Source organism: Arachis duranensis, chromosome 5 (genome assembly GCF_000817695.3).
Source record: "Arachis duranensis cultivar V14167 chromosome 5, aradu.V14167.gnm2.J7QH, whole genome shotgun sequence".
NCBI classification, from domain to species: Eukaryota; Viridiplantae; Streptophyta; class Magnoliopsida; order Fabales; family Fabaceae; genus Arachis; species Arachis duranensis.
This window is the reverse complement of record NC_029776.3, coordinates 58,961,564-58,977,499: the sequence shown is the minus strand read 5'-3', so window position 1 is coordinate 58,977,499 and position 15,936 is coordinate 58,961,564. Positions and strand designations below refer to the sequence as shown.

General features: G+C 36.8%; 1 non-coding gene across 1 annotated transcript; it reads left to right on the top strand.

The window, feature by feature from the left end:
• The first annotated feature begins 4,376 nt into the window (after positions 1-4,376).
• LOC127747877 (small nucleolar RNA R71) lies at positions 4,377-4,484 on the top strand. The gene has a single exon (XR_008009824.1). It is a non-coding gene; the product is annotated as a small nucleolar RNA R71 (small nucleolar RNA).
• Positions 4,485-15,936: the final 11,452 nt, after the last annotated feature.

Genomic DNA, 15,936 nt, shown 5'->3' with positions numbered 1-15,936 from the left:
TTTTCTCTTTTCCTTTTTTGTTTTTTTTTTCTATTTTTTTCCTTTTCTTTTCTTTTGTTTTTCTCAATGCATATGATTAATGCATAAACATGTGCTTAACATTATTGTTCATATTTTCTCAAGAATACACAACACCCAATTCTCAAACCAAATGTTTTCAAACCCAACTTCTCCACACTTAATTCATGAGCAATCTCACTAGTCTAAGCTAATCAAGGATTAAAATTACGGACATTATTGTTTTCCGCTTAGAGTTAATGATGTGCTAAAGTAAGGAACAAAGAGGGTAAAATAGGCTTAACTTTGGTTTGCAAGGGATAATGAAAAGGTTAAGGCCATATGGGTATGTGAGCAATAGTGAAATAAAGGCCTCAATCATATAAGTGTATGCATACATTAAACCTTGAAAAAATAGAATTGAGCAAGACATAGATTACAATTATAGAGAGAACAACACACACCAAAAATAAAATATTGGTTGATAAGATGCAACCAATCAAATAGGCTCAAAATCTTACAAGGCCGTGTGTTTGAGCTCTAAACCATGTTCCAAAATACATTTCTTCAAACAAGTTTAACAAAAATTTTAATTCAAGTTAGTGAAATGCTATAAGATAATTTCTTGGAAAAGAGTTCATCATTTCAACCAAGTAGTGGTCAAATATACACAAAATGTAACAAACATGTAATCAAACATGCAAATGCAACAATAAACTAACAAAGGAAATCCCACATTGGTGTTGAGAAAGAACTAACTAACCCGCGGGAGTCGGTATCGACCTCCCCACACTTAAAGATTACACCGTCCTCGGTGCATGCTGAGATGCGCAAGTGGGCGGGTTGCTCTAACTGATGCTTTTCTCTAAAGATTCTGTAGCAGACTTGTTTATTACTCCAGTTAGAAACTTTTCCTTTTCTCTCTTGGTGGCCATCCTGAAAGAAGAGAAAAAGTAAGGAAAAGAACAAACAAGCAAAGATATGAAAAGAAATAAAACATATATGGGTTAATGCCAAATAATGAGGATCTCAACTACATGGTAGCTACAACATGAAAGTGAGAAAATAATAGAAGCATAGTGCATGGCAACTAAATAGCAAACAAGTCAAGGAGCACCCAAAATAATGCAAGAAATATGCAATAGTTGAGCAAGAAAAGTCAACACCAAAGAAAAGGACAAAGAATAAGAAAAGAAAGGGAGAAGAAAAAGAAGAAAAAATGAAGGAGGAAAGAATAATAAAGGAGAGAAGAAAGGAGAAAGATGGAAATCGGGACGCGACGCGTACGCGTGGGTGAGCAGAATCACAAATAACGCGTAAGTGTCGGTCACACGTACGCCTGACCACTCGTCAAGCTAGATGCGCGAGCCATCCCCGCGCATGCACAACTCTCTGTTTGCTTTGTGCTGTGGCCAAAATTGCATACGACGCGTGCACATCAAGCACGCGCACGCGTGGATGACCATAAAGTGAAAGTGATGCGTACGCGTGGGTGAATTTGTGCTTCCATCACGATGCCAGTGCGAGGCCGTCACAACTTTCAGCCAAACACCTTTTTACGTCAATTTTCATTGCCACGCGTGCGCGTCACCGACGCGTACGCGTGGTTTGCCAAAACCGTAATTGACGGGCACGCGTGGAGTACACATGCACGTGGTGTTGTTTGTGCGTAAAGCACACTTCCTGCACAGCTCCCACGCAACTTTCTGTCCTATTTTTCTCAAAATTTTTTATTTTTTTATTTTTTTATTATTATTTAATTTTTTTATGCAATATGCAGATGAAGATGCAAACTATATGTACTAATAATGGGAAGAGTCACTGAAAAAGAAAACTAAGAAGAGAAAAAAGAACAATCATACCATGGTGGGTTTGTCTCCCACCTAGCACTTTTAGTTAAAGTCCTTATGTTGGACATTTGGTGAGCTCCTTGTCAGGGCGGCTTATGCTTGAACTCTTCCAGGAATTCCCACCAATGTTTGCAATTCCAATAGCCTCCGGGATCCCAAACTAGGCGCATAACGCCTTCAAGCAAGTTGAAGCAAGTGACAAGACCCCAAGAGTGTTGATTGCTAGAATGAATTCCGGGGTCTCAAACCTTGCTTTTGCACCCGTCTTTGTATTGATCCCCATTGTTCCAACCGGGTGGCAAGGAATCTAAATTCTCACTGAAGCGGCCAAACAACTTTCGAGACCCATTCAATCGATCTCTACACCAACCCTTGCATTTAGACTTTGAACTTTCAACCATATTGAACCTTGCAGGACAACTCTTGCCACTGACAATCTCCATCTTACTCTTAAAGCCACAGAGAGCTCTAAGTTGACCATCTATCTCCAGTAGCCCATATTCAAATGGGAAAGTAAAGGTCAAGGATAAGAATTTTACCCACTTGAACGTTGTGTTGGACGGTAATGGCCTTGGGAGAGGTGTTTCTAATGATCTTGCAGGTTCCACTCCCTTGTGCTCTTCTTTGAATTTTTCTACCTCTTTGCAAGCTTCTTCAATTTCAACCTCTTCCTCTTAGTAGCTTTCTTCCAATTCAATCTCATCTTCATTGCTTACCAAGGGCATGGGACATTGTGCTTTTTCTTATTGAATCTCTATATCAAGTCCAATGGAAGAAGATTCAATTGTAGAGAAGGATTCATCAATAATTAAATACATCTCTTGATCGACCTCTTTAAGGTCTTCAACCATGGTACGCCTTGGAGGTTGTACACCCTCCTCAACATCAACAAACGTCCTTGAAGGAGGCTCTATAACTTGACATTCCCATGGAGGTTCAGCATCTCCTAAGTCTTCAACCACTTCTTCCTCTTCAATAATTACGGCTTCCTCCACTTGTTTTAGCATAAAATCATACTCCTCCTTGATGATTTCCTTTCTATGACAACTTCCTTCAACTACTCCTTCATCTTCAAAGGTCTCTCCTACCTCCACATTTTGGGCCTCCTCTTGCTCCTCTGGAAATAAGGCCGCGTGTAACCGATCCATTGCAATTGCGTCCCTAAGACGATCCCTTCTTTCTTATTCCATGTCAATATTAATTGGGATCATGTTGCTCTTGGATTGGTGGATGTGGGTGCTCTTCTATGGAGGGTGGTGATGGGATGGAAAGATTATTATGTGGTTAAACTGGAAGTGCACTAGAGCTTGAGGGTTGAGTATTCGAGGTGGAGGATCGGTCCATGTGGGATATAAGATCTTGAAGAGTAGAGGTGAGACTAGTGATAGAGGCAAGTGTGGTATGAAGCTCTGTTTGCCCTTGGTGAATAACACCTAGGGTGTTGTCATCTATTGGAGGTTGGGGTGGATAGGAGGGTTCATTATTTTGGAGAAAGGGTGTATGGTAGGAAGGTGGTTCTTCTCGGTAAAGGCATGGAGGTGGTGAATATTGAGGTGGTGGCTCATGAGAGTAATTGTGTCGGAGTGGGGGTGGTTCTATGTATGGTTTATTTGACTCAAAAGGTGGTTGGTATGGTGGATATGGGTTAGGGTCATATGGAGGTGAATGGTGAAAAGGGGCTTGTGAGTATGGTGGTTCAAAGTTATGTTGAGGAGGGGGTTCATAGACATGTTGTGGTGGTGATAAACCACTATTTTATGGTCTATCTTATGCTCAATTGAGTGGTTTTTATCAAGTCTTTGCACACTTATTCATACTAATTGCATGTTTTACAATTCCTTCCCAGAATTTGTTCTATGATTGAAAACTTGCTTCCTAGAGTCTTTAATTTGTGTATTTTAATCATCTCTTATTACCATTCGATACTGTTATATGTGCGTTAAGTGATTTCAGGGATTACAGGGCAGGAATGGCTCAGAGGATGAAAAGGAAGCATGCAAAAGTGGAAGGAATACAAGAAACTGAAAAGATTGCCAAAGCTATCATCCTGACCTCTTCCACCATTATTAAAGCCTTGTTGAGGCTTTTTTTGATCCTTCCATGAGAAATTTGAACGATTTTTCCATGATGAATTATAGGTATTTCCATAAGGTTCACCCATGTAATTTACCTCTGCCATTGCAGGGTTCTCAGGATCATAAGCATCTTCTGAGTACTGTTGGATGCATTTTGCCATCCATTCAGACTTTGAGAAATCATGTTGACTTTCTGAGTCAACATTTTGTTTTGAGCCAATATGGAATTCAGAGCATCAATTTCAAGAACTCCCTTCTTCTGAGGCGTCCTATTATTCACGGACTTCCTCTCAGAAGTGTACATGAACTGGTTATTTGTAACCATGTCAATAAGCTCTTGAGCTTCTGTAGGCGTTTTCTTTAGGTGAATGGATCCACCAGCAGAATGGTCCAGTGACATCTTGGAAAATTCAGATAGACCATAATAGAATATATCCAAAATGGTCCACTCTGAAAGCATGTCAGCAGGACACCTTTTGGTCATCTGCTTGTATCTTTCCCAAGCTTCATAGAGGGATTCACCATCTTTCTGTTTGAAAGTTTGAACATCCACTCTAAGCTTGCTCAGCTTTTGAGGAGGAAAGAACTTAGCCAAGAAGGCTGTGACCAGCTTATCCCAAGAGTCCAGGCTATCTTCAGGTTGTGAGTCCAACCATGTTCTAGCTCTGTCTCTTATAGCAAAAGGGAAAAGCATGAGCCTGTAGACTTCAGGATCTACTCCATTAGTCTTAACAGTCTCACAGATCTGCAAGAACTCAGTTAAAAACTGGTAGGGATCTTCTAATGGAAGCCCATGGAACTTGCAGTTTTGTTGCATTAGAGCAACTAGTTGAGGTTTCAACTCAAAATTATTTGCTCCAATGGCAGCGATTGAGATGCTTCTTCCATCAAACATGGAAGTAGGTGTAGTATAATTACCAAGCATCCTCCTTGCATTATTGTTGTTGGGTTCGGCTGCCATATCCTTTTCTTGTTCGAAAATTTCAGTAAGGTTGTCTCTGGATTGTTGTATTTTAGCTTCTCTCAGTTTCCTCTTCAGAGTCTTTTCAGGTTCAGGATCAGCTTCAACAAGAATACCTTTTTCCTTGTTCCTGCTCATATGAAAAAGAAGAGAACAGAAAAGGAAGAGGAATCCTCTATGTCACAGTATAGAGATTCCTTTATGTTAGTAGAAGAAGAAAGGAATAGAAGAAGGAAAAGAGTTAAGAATCCAAACACAAGGGGGAAGATAGGTTCGAATTCTTGAAATGAAGAGAAGTCTTAGTAAATAAATAAATAAATAGAAGAAGATGAGAGGGAGAGAATTTCGAAAATAAATTTTGAAAAAGGGTTAGTGATTTTCAAAAATTAAGAGAAGAAATAAAAATAAAATTAAAATTTGAAACAATTAATTAATTAAAAGGATTTTGAAAAAAAGGGAGATGTTTTTCAAAAATTTAGAGAGAAAAGTAGTTAGATGGTTTTGAAAAAGATAAGAAACAAACAAAAAGTCAATTAGTTGGTTGAAAAAGATTTGAAAATCAATTTTGAAAAAATAAGAAGTTAGAAAAGATTTTGAAATTGATTTTTGAAAAAGATATGATTGAAAAGATATTTTGAAAAAGATTTAATTTAAAATTAAAATTGATTACTTGATTAACAAGAAACTAAAAGATATGATTCTAGAATTTAAAGATTGAACCTTTCTTAACAAGAAAGTAACAAACTTCAAATTTTTGAATCAATCACATTAATTGTTAGTAAAGTTTTCGAAATTTTGAAATAAAGATAAGAAAAAGATTTTTGAAAATAAATTTTAAAAATTTTCAAAAATAATAGAAAAAATGAAAAAGATTTGATTTTTGAAAAAGATTTTGAAAAGATAAGATTTTTAAAATTAAAAATTTGACTTGACTTATAAGAAATAGCTAAGTTTTAAAAAATTTTGACTAAGTCAACTCAAATTTTCGAAATTTTGAAAAAAATAAGGAAAAGATATTTTTTGATTTTTTGAATTTTTAATGAGGAGAAAGGAAAACACCAATATGACCCAAAACATGAAAATTTTTGGATCAAAACCAATGATGCATGTAAGAACACTATGAATGTCAAGATGAACACTAAGAACACTTTGAAGATCAAGATGAACATCAAGACTTATTTTTGAAAAATTTTAAAGAAAAGAAAAACATGCAAGACACCAAACTTAGAAATTTTTCATGTTTAGACACTATGAATGCAAGAATGCATATGAAAAACAACTAAAGACACAAAACAAGAAAATTTAAAGATCAAACAAGAAGACTTATCAAGAACAACTTGAAGATCATGAAGAACACATGCATGAATTTTCGAAAAATACAAAAGTTTTTGAAAACATGCAATTGACACCAAACTTAAAAATTGACACTAGACTCAAACAAGAAACACAAAATATTTTTGGTTTTTATGATTTTATAAAATTTTTTTGGGTTTTATTTTATATTTTTCGAAAACATATTCTGGAAAAAGGAAGTAATGAATCCAAAGTCCTCAATTAGATTTCCAAGAATCATGTAATGTTAGTCTAAAGCTCCAGTCCAAGAATTAGACATGGCTATACAGCCAACCAGGCTTCAACATATTACATGAAACTCTAGAATTCATTCTTAAAAACTCTGAAAATTTTCGAAAACAGGTGATAAATTTTTGAAAGATTTTTGAAATTTTTTTTCGAAAATAAAACAAAAAGAAAATTACCTAATCTGAGCAACAAGATGAACCGTCAGTTATCCAAACTCAAACAATCCCCGGCAACCGTGCCAAAAACTTGGTGCACGAAATTATGATCTCTAACAATGGCATTCAACTTGGTGTGCGCATCTATTAACTCAGCACTTTCTTCACAACTTCGCACAACTAACCAGCAAGTGCACTAGGTCGTCCAAGTAATAAACCTTACGTGAGTAAGGGTTGATCCCACGGAGATTGTTGGTATGAAGTAAGATATGGTCATCTTGTAAATCTCAGTTAGGCAGATAATAAATGGTTATGAAATTTTCGAATAGTAATAATAAATAAATAGAAAATAAAGATAGAAATACTTATGTAAATCATTGGTGAGAATTTCAGATAAGTGTATGGAGATGCTTTGTCCCTGTTGGATCTCTTCTTTCCTCTGCCTTCCTTCAATCCTTCTTACTCCTTTCCATGGCAAGCTGTATGTAGAGCATCACCGTTGTCAATGGCTACATCCCATCCTCTCAGTGGAAAAGGTCCAAATGCTCTTGTCACAGCATGACTAATCATCTGTCGGTTCTCGATCATGTCGGAATAGAATCCATTGATTCTTTTGCGTTTCTCATCACGCCCAACAATCACGAGTTTGAAGCTCGTCAGAGCCATTCAATGCCTGAATCCTACTCGGAATACCACAGACAAGGTTTAGACTTTTTGGATTCTCATAAATGCCGCCAACAATTCTAGCTTATACCACGAAGATTCTGATCAAGGAATCCAAGAGATATGCGTTTAGTCTAAGGTAGAACGGAAGTGGTTGTCAGTCACGCGTTCATAGGTGAGAATGATGATGAGTGTCACGGGTCATCACATTCGTCATGGTGAAGTGCAACGAATATCTTAGAATAAGAATAAGCCGAATTGAATAGAAAATAGTAGTAATTTCATTAAAACTCGAGGTACAGCAGAGCTCCACACCCTTAATCTATGGTGTGTAGAAATTCCACCATTGAAAATACATAAGTGATGGTGGTCCAGGCCTGGCCGAGAGGCCAGCCTCCAAAACATGATCAAAGGATCAAAATACAATCCAGAGATCAAAGACTAAAACCAAGATGTCTAATACAATAGTAAAATGTCCTATTTATACTAGACTAGCTACTAGGGTTTACAGAAGTAAGTAATTGATGCAGAAATCCACTTCCGGGGCCCACTTGGTGTGTGCTTAGGCTGAGCTTGAGCTTTACATGTGCAGAGGCTTCTCTTGGAGTTAAACACCAAGTTGTAACGTGTTTTTGGCGTTTAACTCTAGTTCGTGATGTGTTTCTGGCGTTTGACTCTAGAATGCAGCATGGAATTGGCGTTGAACGCCAGTTTTTTGTCATCTAATCTCAAATAAAGTATAAACCATTACATATTCCTGGAAAGCTCTGGATGTCTACTTTCCAACGCCGTTAAGAGCATGCCATTTGGAGTTCTGTAGCTCCAGAAAATCTATTTCGAGTCCAGGGAGGTCAGAATCCAACAGCATCAGCAGTCCTTTGTCAGCCTTCTATTAGAGTTTTGCTCAGGTTCCTCAATTTCAGCCAGAAAATACCTGAAATCATAGAAAATACACAAACTCATAGTAAAGTCCAGAAATGTGAATTTAGGATAAAAACTAATGAAAAATCCCTAAAAGTAGCTAGATCCTACTAAAAACAATCTAAAAACAATGCCAAAAAACGTATAAATTATCCGCTCATCAATGGGCTTTTGAGATGAATCTCTCCATCTCCCATGACTCGGAGGTGAAAGCTTTTGTCTTCCCTTTCCTCATTCTAGAGGTTTCTCCGGCCTTAGGTGCCATAAATGGTTATGGAAAAACAAAAAGCTATGCTTTTACCACACCAAACTTAGAATGTTGCTCATCCTCGAGCAAAAGAAGAAAGAATAGATGATGAAGAAGAAGAAGATATGTAGGAGAGGGAGAGAGATATGTATTCAGCCAAGGGAGATAAGAGAGGGTAGTGATGTGTGAAAATGAAGAAGGATAGAGGGGTTTATATAGTGGAGGGAGAGGGGTTAGGGTTCGGTCATTTAGGGTGGGTTTGGGTGGGAAAGAGATTTTGAATTTGAAGGTAGGTGGGGTTTATGGGGAAGAGTGTTATGAAAAGGTGTGAGAGAGAGGGAGAAGGTAGGTGGGGATCCTGTGGGGTCCACAGATCCTGAGGTGTCAAGGATTTCTCATCCCTGCACCCTTTAGGTGTATAAAATGCCCTTTATATGCAATCCTGGCGTTTAACGCCAGACTGCAGCATGTTTCTAGCGTTAAACGCCACATCCATGCTTGTTTTGGGCGTTCAACGCCAATCTGCAGCATGTTTCTAGCGTTGAACGCCACTTCCATGCTTGTTTCTGGCGTTTAATGCCAACTCTCCTCAGGGTGTAATCCTGGCGTTTAAATGCCAGACTGCTGCTTATTTCTGGCCTTCAACGCCAGCTTCATGCTCTGTTCTGGCGTTGAATGCCAGCCAGATGCTCCTTACTGGCGTTTAAACGCCAGTAGGCTCTTCCTCCAAGGTGTGCTATTTCTTCTGCTATTTTTTATTCTGTTTTTATTTTTTGCAATTGTTTTGTGACTCCACATGATCATAAACCTAATAAAACATAAAAGAACAATAGAAATATATATAAATAAAAATTGGGTTGCCTCCCAATAAGTGCTTCTTTAATGTCAATAGCTTGACAGTGAGCTCTCATGGAGCTTCACAGATGTTTAGAGCATTGTTGGAACTGCTCAACACCAAAGTTAGAGTTTGGTTGTGGCCTCCCAACACCAAACTTAGAGTTTAATTGTGGGGGCTTTATTTGACTCTGTATTGAGAGAAGCTTATCGTGCCTCTTTTTCATGGTTGCAGAGGAAGATCCTTGAGTTTTAAACACAAGGTAGTCCCCATTCATTTGAAGGACTAGTTCACCTCTGTCAACATCAATCACATCTTTTGCTGTGGCTAGGAAGGGTCTTCCAAGAATGATGGATTCATTCTCATCCTTCCCAGTGTCTAAGATTATGAAATCAGCAGGGACGTAAAGGCCTTTAACCTTCACTAACACGTCCTCTACCAATCCATAAGCTTGTTTTATTGACTTGTCTGCCATCTCTAATAAGATTCTTACAGCTTGTACCTCAAAGATCCCCAGCTTCTCCATTACAGAGAGTGGCATAAGATTTATACCTGACCCTAGGTCACATAGAGCCTTCTCAAAGGTCATGGTGCCTATGGTACATGATATTAAGAATTTACCAGGATCTTGTTTCTTTTGAGGTAGAGTTTGTTAAACCCATGTATCTAGTTCACTAATGAGCAAGGGAGGTTCACTTTTCCAAGTCTCATTACCAAATAACTTGGCATTCACCTTCATGATGTCTCCTAAATATTGAACAACTTGCTCTTTAGTTACATCTTCATCCTCTTTAGAGGAAGAATAGTTCTCAGAGCTCATGAATGTTAAAAGGAGATTCAATGGAATCTCTATGGTCTCTAGGTGAGCCTCAGATTCCTTAGGTTCTTCAGTTTGGAACTCCTTTTTGTTCAGAGGACGTCCCAGGAGGTCTTCCTCACTGGGATTCACGTCCTCCCCTTCCTCTTTGGATTCGGCTATTTTGATTATATCAATGGCCTTGCACTTTCTTTTTGGATTCTCCTCTGTATTGCTTGGGAGAGTACTAGGAGGAGTTTTAGTGATTTTCTTACTCAGCTGACCCACTTGTGCCTCCAAGTTTCTAATGGAGGACCTTGTTTCATTCATGAAACTTAAAGTGGCCTTAGATAAATCAGAGACTATGTTTGCTAAGCTAGAGGGGCTCTTCTCAGAATTCTCTGTCAGTTGCTGAGAAGATGATGAAAAAGGCTTGCTATTGCTAAACCTGTTTCTTCCACCATTATTAAAGCCTTGTTGGGGCTTTTGTTGATCCTTCCATGAGAAATTTTGATGATTTCTCCATGAGAAATTATAGGTGTTTCCATAAGGTTCACCCATGTAATTCACCTCTGCCATTGCAGGGTTCTCAGAATCATAAGCTTCTTCTTTAGAAGATGCTTCTTTAATACTGTTGGATACATTTTACCATCCATTCAGACTCTGAGAAATCATGTTGACTTGCTGAGTCAACATTTTATTCTGAGCCAATATGGCATTCAGAGCATCAATTTCAAAAACTCCCTTCCTCTGAAGCATCCCATTACTCACAGGATTCCTCTTAGAGGTGTACATGAATTGGTTTTTTGCAACCATGTCAATGAGTTCTTGAGCTTCTGCAGGCATTTTCTTTAGGTGAATGGATCCACCTGCAGAATGGTCCAGTGACATCTTAGAAAGCTCAGATAGACCATCATAGAATATATCTAAAATGGTCCACTTTGAAAGCATGCCAGAAGGACACTTTTTGGTCAACTGCTTGTATCTTTAAGAATTCAGTTAAAAATTGATAGGGATCTTCTGATGAAAGTCCATGGAACTTGCAGTTCTGTTGCATTAGAGCAACTAGTTGAGGCTTCAGCTCAAAATTTTTTGCTCCAATGGTAGGGATTGAGATGCTTCTTCCATAAAAATTAGAAGTAGGTGTAGTATAATCACCAAGCATCCTCCTTGTATTATTGTTGTTGTCATTATTTTCGGCTGCCATCTCCTCTTCTTTTTCAAAAATTTTTGTAAGGTTTTCTCTGGATTATTGTATTTTAGCTTCTCTTAGTTTCTTCTTCAGAGTCCTTTCAGGTTCAGAATCTGCTTCAACAAGAATGTTCTTGTCCTTGCTCTTGCTCATATGAAAAAGAAGGGAACAGAAAATAATAATAGGGATCCTCTTTACCACAGTAGAGAGATTCCTTTATGTAAGTAGAAGAAGAAAAGAATAGAAGAAGAAGGGGAAAATTCGAACACAGAAGGGAAGAGAGGGTTCGAATTTTAAGATGAAGAGAAGTGTTAGTAAATGAATAAATAATAGAAAGAGATGAGAGAAGAAAGAAATTCGAAAATTGTTTTTGAAAAAAAGGTTAGTGATTTTCGAAAATTGAGAGAAAAAATAAAATTAAAATTAAAATTTGAAACAATTAGTTAGTTAAAAGAATTTTGAAAAAGGGTGAGGGATTTTCGAAAATTAGAGAGAGAAAAGTAGTTAGGTGGTTTTGAAAAAGATAAGAAACAAACAAAAGTCAATTAGTTAGTTGAAAAAGATTTGAAAATCAATTTTGAAAAGATAAGAAGTTAGAAAAGATTTTGAAATTGATTTTGAAAAGATATGATTTAAAAAAGATATGATTAAAAAGATATGATTGAAAAGATATTTTAAAAAAGATTTGAAAAGGAAATTAAAGAAATTTGATTTTTAAAAATAAAATTGATTACTTGACTAACAAGAAACTAAAAGATATGATTCTAGAATTTAAAGATTGAACCTTTCTTAACAAGAAAGTAACAAACTTCAAATTTTTGAATCAATCACATTAATTATTAGTAAAGTTTTTAAAAATTATGAAATAAAATTAAGAACAAGATTTTGAAATCAATTTTTAAAATTTTTGAAAAATAATAAAAAATGAAAAAGATTTGATTTTTGAAAAAGTTTTGAAAAGATAAAATTTTTAAAATTGAAATCGACTTGACTAACAAGAAACAACTTATTTTAAAAAATTTTGACTAAGTCAACCCAAAGATTTCGAATTTTATGAGAGAAATAAGGAAAAGATATTTTTTTGATTTTTTTGAATTTTTTTAATGATGAAAGAGAAAAACACAAAAATGACTCACAACATGAAAATTATGAATCAAAACACATGATGCATGCAAGAACACTATGAACGTCAAGATGAACACCAACAACACTTTGAAGATCAAGATGAACATCAAGACTTATTTTTGAAAAATTTTTAAGAAAAGAAAAAAACATGCAAGACACCAAACTTAGAAATTTTCAATGCTTAGACACTATGAATGCAAAAATGCATATGAAAAACAACAAAAAACACAAAACAAGAAAATTTAAAGATCAAACAAGAAGACTTACCAAGAACAACTTGAAGATCATGAAGAACACCATGCATGAATTTTTCGAAAAAATGCATAAATTCTAAAAACATGCAATTGACACCAAACTTAAAAATTGACACTAAACTCAAACAAGAAACACAAAATATTTTTGGTTTTTATGATTTTATTAATTTTTTTGGATTTTTCAAAAATTATTTTTTTTTGAAAAACGAAAACAAGGAAAAAAATTTGAAAGATTTTTGAAAACATTTTGAAAATAAAATTACCTAATCTGAGCAACAAGATGAACCGTCAGTTGTCCAAACTCGAACAATCCCCGGCAATGGCGCCAAAAACATGGTGCACGAAATTGTGATCATCAACAATGGCGCCAATAGACTTGGAGCTCTCAAATGTGAATCACACTTTGTCATAACTTCGCACAACTAACCAGCAAGTGCACTGGGTCGTCCAAGTAATACCTTACGTAAGTAAGGGTCGATCCCACGGAAATTCTTGGTATGAAGCAAGCTATGGTCATCTTGTAAATCTCAGTTAGGCGGATAATAATAGTTATAATGGTTTTCAAATATAAAGATATATAAAGCATAAAGTAAAGATAGAGATACTTATGTAATTCATTGGTGAGAATTTCAGATAAGTGCATAGAGATGCTTTGTTCCTGTTGAATCTCTACTTTCCTACTGCCTTCATCCAATCTTTCATACTCCTTTCCATGGCAAGTTGTATGACGTCACCGTTGTCAATGGCTACTTCCCGTCCTCTCAGTAAAAATGGTCCAAATGCTCTGTCACAGCACGACTAATCATCTGTCGGTTCTCGATCATGTCGGAATAGAATCCAGTGATTCTTTTGCGTCTGTCACTATGCCCAACACTCGCGAGTTTGAAGCTCGTCACAGTCATTCAATCCCTGAATCCTACCCAGAATACCACAGACAAGGTTTAGACTTTCCGGATTCTCAAGAATGCTGCCAATAGATTCTAGCTTATATCACGAAGATTTTGATTAAGGAATCCAAGAGATACACGCTCATTCTAAGGTAGAACAGAAGTGGTTGTCAGTCACCCGTTCATAGGTGAGAATGATGATGAGTGTCACGGATCATCACATTCATCATGTTGAAGTACAACGAATATCTTAGAATAAGAATAAGCTGAATTGAATAGAAGAATAATAGTAATTGCATTAATACTCGAGGAACAGCAGAGCTCCACACCTTAATCTATGGTGTGTAGAAACTCTACCGTTGAAAATACATAAGTGATAATGGTGTTCATTGGCTTTGGCCCCAAAGAGGGAACCGGAATAACCAAGATGTGGTCAAAAGACTCTGGTCTAAGGACTAGGCATCCAAAGATGAAAATACAATAGTAAAAAGTCCCATTTATACTAGACTAGCTACTAGGGTTTACAGAAATAAATCTAAGTGCAGAAATCCACTTCCGAGGTCCACTTTGGTGTGTGCTTGGGCTGAGCTTGAGCGTTACATGTGTAGAAGCTTCTCTTGGGGTTAAACTCCAAGTTGTAACGTGTTTTTGGCGTTTAACTTTGGTGACGTGTTTCTGGCGTTTTACTCCAGAATATAGCATGGAACTGTCGTTGAACGCCAGTTTGCGTTATCTAAACTTGAATAAAGCATGGACTATTATATATTGCTGGAAAGCCCTGGATGTCTACTTTATAACGCAGTTGAGAGCGCACCAGTTGGAGTTCTGTAGCTCCAGAAAATTTATTTCGAGTGCAGGGAGGTCAGAATCCAACAACATCAGCAGTCCTTTGTCAATCTTCTATCAGATTTTTGCTCAGGTCCCTCAATTTCAACCAGAAAATACCTGAAATCACAGAAAAATATACAAACTCATAGTAAAGTCGAGAAATGTAAATTTTGCATAAAAACTAATAAAAACATCCCTAAAAGTAGCTAGATCCTACTAAAAACTACCTAAAAACAATGCCAAAAAGCGTATAAATTATCCACTCATCAAGCATTCTGCATTTAGTTGCATTCATAGGTTGCATTTCATACATTTTACCATTCCTCTTCACTCTCTTATAGCTTCTCTTGAGCTTAGCATGAGGACATGCTAATGTTTAAGTGTGGGAAGGTTGATAAACCACTATTTTATGGTATATCTTGTGCTCAATTGAGTGGTTTTTATCAAGTCTTTGCACACTTATTCATACTAATTGTATGTTTTACAATTCCTTCCCAGAATTTGTTCTATGATTGAAAACTTGCTTCCTAGAGTCTTTAATTTGTGTATTTTAATCATCTCTTATTACTATTTCATTCCGTGATATGTGCGTCAAGTGATTTCAGAGATTACAGGGCAGGAATGGCTCAGAGGATAGAAAGAAAACAATCAAAAGTGGAAGGAATACAAGAAACTGAAGGAATTGCCAAAGCTGTCAGCCTGACCTCTTTGCACTCAAACGGTCATAACTTGAGCTACATAGGTCCAAATGATGCGGTTGTAGTTGCGTTGGAAAGCTAACTTCTGGGGCATCGATTTGATATATAATTTGCCATAGTGGCCATACAGCTAGGTGACGTGAACATGTGCTCTACGCGGATGCATCGCAGTGACGAAAATTAGCGTGGCAGATTTCGCCCTCAGGGATTTCTGGGCTATTTCCGGCCCAGTTTCAAGCCTAGAAAACACAGATTAAAGGCTGTAAAGTGGAGGGATGAGGGGATAGGACTCATAATTCACTTTACACAATTTAGATGTAGTTTTTAGAGAAAGAGGTTCTCTCCTCTCTCTTAGGATTTAGGATTAGGATTCCTCTTAAAGGAATTAGGATTTCATCTTCTTCGATCACAGGTTCAATGTTCCTTTTATTTATTTTCTCAATTTGGTTTATGAACTCTTTATGTTTAGATTAATTTTCTATTTTCATACAATTTGAGGTATTTCAGTTATATGATTTTTATTTAGCTTTCTATATTCTTTGCTTTAGTTGATTAATTGGTAACTCTTGAGTTGTCAAACTCATTATGATTGATAATTGATATCTTTGCTGATTGATTTAGATTCCTATAACTCTAGTCTTTCCTCAAGAGTTGACTAGGACTTTAGGTGTTAAATTGATTATCTACTTGACTTACCTTCATAGTTAGAGTTTGACTCAATGGGAGCAAAAATATAACTCTCTGTCTTCCAGTATTACCACCGGATACATACATGCCACAGACACATAACTGGGTGAGCCTTTTCAGATTGTGACTCAGCTTTGCTAGAGTCCCCAATTAGAGGTGTCCAGGGTTCTTAAGCACACTCTTT